Source organism: Schistocerca piceifrons, chromosome 5, assembly GCF_021461385.2.
Source record: "Schistocerca piceifrons isolate TAMUIC-IGC-003096 chromosome 5, iqSchPice1.1, whole genome shotgun sequence".
Classification (NCBI taxonomy): domain Eukaryota; kingdom Metazoa; phylum Arthropoda; class Insecta; order Orthoptera; family Acrididae; genus Schistocerca; species Schistocerca piceifrons.
This window is the reverse complement of record NC_060142.1, coordinates 369,279,763-369,285,220: the sequence shown is the minus strand read 5'-3', so window position 1 is coordinate 369,285,220 and position 5,458 is coordinate 369,279,763.

Sequence of the window (5,458 nt, the reverse complement as noted above, 5' to 3'; positions counted from 1 at the left end):
ACGAAACTGTCCCTAAATGCGGAAGAATCAGCAATGATCAATGGCATGCGGATGCAGAAGGCAATGGAAACTACTGCATTAAGGACGCGTAACGAGCATCCACAGGACATGTGGCCCGTTAATGAACAAGTGTCAAGATGATCTCTCTGTTGGCAAAAAGTTCCGGAACAGTCCCCCATTAGGATATCGGCGAGGGGATTGCCAAAGAGGAGGTGACCATGAGGAAAGGATTCAATTATCAACGAAAGAATAAAGTCTTACGAGTTGGGGCGTGGAAAGTCAGAAGCTGAACGTGGTAGGAAAGCTAGAAAATCAGGAAAGGGAAATGCAAAGGCTCAATCTAGACATAGTAGGGGTCAATGAAGTGAAATGCAAAGAAGACGACATTACTACTCAGATGAGTATAGGGTAACATCAGCAGCAGCAGCAAACGGTATAACAGAAGTTGGATTCACCTCAGTTCCAAGAGTTCCGAAACCTGTACCGAAAACTTGAATAGACATCATTTCCGTGCTTTTTATTGCTCATGAAAACCACACGTTACATGTTGTACCAACATACAGCAAGATCTTCAGAGGTGGTTGATCAGATTCCTGTACACACCGGTACTTCTAATACCTAGCAGCACGTCCTCTTGCATTGATGCATGCCTGTATCCATTGTAGTATACTATCGACAACTTCATCAAGACTGTTGGTCCAGATTGTCCCATTCCTCAACGGCGATTCGGCGTAGATCCCTCAGAGTAGTTAGTGGATCACGTCGTCAATAAACAGCCCTGCTCAATCTATCCCAGGTCATTCACAAGATGTTCACGATGGGGGCGCGAATTGTCGTCCGTAAAGATGAATGCCTCGCCAGTATGCAGCCTTTATGGTTGCACTATCGGTCGGAGGGTAGTATTCACGTATCGTACAGCCGTTACGGCACCTGCCATGACCACCAGCGGCGTACGTCGATCCCACATAATGCCACCTCAAAATAAGCGGGAAGCTCCACTTGGCTGCGCTCGCTGGACAGTTTGCCTAAGGCGTTCAGCCTGACTGGGTTGCCTCAAAACACGTCTCCGGCACATGCGACACTCATCGGTGAAGAGAACGTGATGCCAATCTTGAGCGGTCCATTCGGCACGTTGTTGGGTCCATCTGTACCGCGCTGCATGGTGTCGTTGTTGCGAAGATGGACCTCGCCATGGACGTCGGGAGTGAAGTTACGTATCACGCAGCCTATTGTGCACAGTTTGAGTCGTCATCCGCCGTCCTGTGGCTACACAAAAAGCATTATTCAACGTGGTAGCGTTGCTGTCAGCGTCCCTCCGAGCCACAATTCGTAGGTAGCGGTCATCCACTGCAGTAGAAGCCCTTGGGCGGCCTGAGCGAGGCATGTCATCGACAGGTCCTGTCTCACTGTATCTCCTCCATGTCGGAATAACATCGCTTTCTTTCACTCCGAGACGCCTCTACACGTTCCTCGTTGAGATCCGTACCTGGCATAAAATAACAATGCTGACGCGATCGCACTACGGTATAGACCGTCTTGGCATGGCCGAACTATAGACAACACGATCTGTGTACCTCCTTCTTGGTGGAATGACTGCAGCTGGTCGGCTGTCAGTCTTTTCCGTCAGTTGGGTGCTGCTCATGCGTGGTTGTTTATATTTTTGGGCCGGTTTAGTGACATATCTGAACAATCAAAGAGACTGCGTCCATGATACAATATCCACAGTCAAAGTTTATTTTCAGGAGTTCTGGGAACCGGGATGATGCTAGACTTTTTTTTTTATTTGTGTAAATAAGGGTATTGGAAAGGTAATACAGTATGTAAAAAGAGAGGAAAATAAAATAGTCAGGGGGCTGGAATGCAGTTTAGGCAAAGCAGCAAAAGAAATGGCTACAAGAGATTATGGGATTGGCACAAGGAATCAGAGAGGAGAAAGACTAACTGAGTTCTGTAATAAATTTCATCTAGTAATAGCGAATACTCTGTTCAAAAAGCACAAGAGGAGAAGGTATACTAGGAAATGGCCGGGTGATACGAAAAGATTTCAGTTAGATTACATTATAGTTAGACATAGATTCCGAAATCACAAACTGGATTGTAAGGGGTACCCAGGAGATGATATAGACTCAGATCACAATGTAGTATTGATGAAGAGTAGGCTGAAGTTTAAGAGATCAGTCACGAAGGTTCAGTACGCAAAGAAGTGGGACACGTATGTACTAAGGAATGACGAGATACCCTTGAAGTTTTCAAAGGCTATAGATACAGCAAAAAGGAACACCTCAATAGTCAGTACGGTTGACGAGGACTGGATACCTCTAAAACGGGTAATCACAGTAGCTGGAAAGAGAAACATAGGTAGAAAGAAGCTAACTGCGAAGAAACGATGTCTAACAAAAGAAATACTTCAGCTGATCTATGAAAGAAGGAAGTGCAAAAATGTTCAAGGAAATTGAGGAGTACAGAAATACATGCCACTAAGGAAAGAAACAAATAGGAAGTGCAGGGAAGCTAAGACGAATTGGCTGCATGACAACTGTGAAGAAATTTAAAAAGAAATTACTGTCGGAGTGACTGGCTCAGCATACAGGAAAGCAAAAATGACGTTTGGTGTAATTAAAAGCAAGGGTGGTAACATTAAAAGGGAATTCCACTATTACACAAAGAGGATAGACTGGATAAGTGGAAAGAGCACACTGAAGTCATTCTGAGGGGGAACATTTGTCTGGTGTGATAGAAGAAAAAAGTAGTCGATTTAGAAGAGATAGGGGATCTCGTAATGGAATCAGAATTTAAAAGAGCTTTCGAGGACTTACCATCAAATAAGGCAGAACGGATAAATAATATTCCATCAGAATTTCTAAAATCTTTGCTCGAAGTGGAAACCGAAAGTCTACTCAAGTTGATGTGTAAATCTATGTGACTAGCGACATACCATCTGACATTCGGAAAAATATCATCCTCACAATTCCAAAGACTGCAAGAGCTGACAAGTGCGATAATTATCGCATAATCCGCTTAACAGCTCATGCATCCACGATGCTGACGAGAATAATATACAGAAGAACGGAGAAGAAAACTGAGGCTCGGTTAGATGACGATCAGTTTGGCTTTAGGAGAGGAAAAGGCACCAGAGAGGCAATTCTGACGTTGCGGCCGATAATGGAAGCAAGGTTCATAGGATTTTTCGACCCGGATATAGCGGTAGACTATGTCAAACGGTGCAACATGTTCAAAATTCTGAGAAAAATTGAGGTAAGGAATAGCGGGAGACGAGTAATATACAATATGTACAGGAGCCAATAGGTATTAATAAGAGTGGACGTCCAGGAACGAACTGCTCAAATTTTAAATGGTTGTAAGACGGGGATGTAGTCTCTTGCCCCTACTGTTTAATCTATGCATCGGATAAGCAATAATGGAAATAAGAGTTTCAGCAGTGGGATTAAAATTCAAGGTGGAAGAATATCATTGACACGACTGGCTGATGACATTGCAGTGCTGATTGAAAGACAAGATCAAATACAGTCTACTGAAGGGGATGAACAGTCTAGTGAGTACAGAATATGGAAAAATCAAAGGAAGATGAAAGTAATGTGAAGTAGCAGAAATGAGAACAGCGAGAAGATTAACAACAGAATACATTGTCACGAAGTAGATGAAATTAAGGAGTTCTGCTGTCTTGGCAGCAAAATAATGCATGAGGGACGGAGCCAGGAGGACCTCAAAAACAGACTGGCAATGGCAAAAAGGGCATTCCTGGACAAGAGAAATCTACAATTATCAAACATAGACGTTAATTTGAGGAAGAAATTCTTACTGTATTGCACTCTCCAATGAGTCTTCTTTCTGTTCTATTTGCGGATGAAGAGTATGCAGCGAATATTTCGGTTGTCCTTTGTACCATTAATTACTGGCCTAATTCTAGCAGCAGCGCTCAGCCTACGGGAAAGAGAACAGCCTGCCGGGGTGTACTATCCAGTAGCAGTTCTTTCTATGTATTATTTAAGATGAGCTATGTTACTTGGCAGTAACAAATCACTCGAAAGTTACTTACGTCCTTACGGTGACCGTGCGGTTCTAGGAGCTACAGTCTGGAACCGCGCGACCGCTACGGTCGCAGATTCGAATCCTGCCTCGGGCATGGATGTGTGAGATGATGTCCTTAGGTTCGTTAGGTTTCATTAGTTCTAAGTTCTAGGGGACTGATGACCTTAGAAGTTAAGTCCCATAGTGCTCAGAGCCATTTTTGAAAAGGAACGGACTATTGAACAATATTTGTATTTTTGGCCCTGAAAGATGGTTCTTGCAGTTTTACAAGAAAGCGTTAGCGATATGTACGGCACCTTTCTACTCGACTTCCCCGGTAGTATTTTTCAATCTATCTGTGACACTGTGTCACTAGTTAAATAAGGCAGTATCCATGTGCCCCGCTGTTCTTTGTGAACCCTCTACCTTCCTCTTAGTCCAGAATGATAAGTGTCCCCACTTATTTCATTAGCATTCAGGACTGATAAGGTAAGCAATAAAGAGGATCTGCGCAGAATCGGAGAGGGAAGGAATATGTGGAAAACACTAATTAGGAGAAGGGACAGGATGGTAGGATATTTAAGATACCAGGGATTGACTTCCACGGTACAAAAGGGAGCTATAGATGGCAAAAACTCTAGAGGAAAAGAGATACTGAATACATTCAGGCAATAACTGATGACGTAGGATGCAAGTACTAATCTAAGATGAAGCGGTTGGCACTGGAGAGGAATTCATGATAGGCTGCATCATACCAGTCAGAAGATTCATGACAAAAAAAAACCGCCACTTCTTATTAAATTGCTCCGTACACATACTCTTCAGATATTTGATGGACTTCTCAGCAGCCATGTAATCAAACAATAAAGGTTATTTCCGCCAAGTTATGGACTGTACGTAGGCGTTTACACAGAAAAACAACTTAAGGACTATATCTGCCAACGACCTACAAACAACTGACATTTAGTGGAGCGGTGAAAGGGGGGGGGGGGGTAGGGTGATGGTAAGGTCAGCCTCTCAGATTTAGTTATTTAAAATTTAGCATTAGTCAGAAATGGATCTAAGGCCCTTGCGCAATGTCATTTACACCATGTTGATAGAACACATCGCATTCCGGTAACACCTGCGTTAATGGTTTCTGCCTTACCAGATAGGCATCTCTTGTTGTAGAGTCCTCCGTAGCGTAGAGACTTATTTTTTGGAATACCTGTTATATTTTTCTGTGTCTACGAAATTCCATGAACCTTCGATTTTTTATCTAACTTTCGTCAAATCAAAATAATAACACCAGCTGATCGATCTTTGGGATTTACGTTCCCTCGAATACGGTGGAGGTTTTCGTAATACTGACTAATGACGATTCTGCCTTGTACATCCTTATTAAGCAAGTTCCATGTTAACTCTTGATTTTGAAATTTAGTTGTAAGTA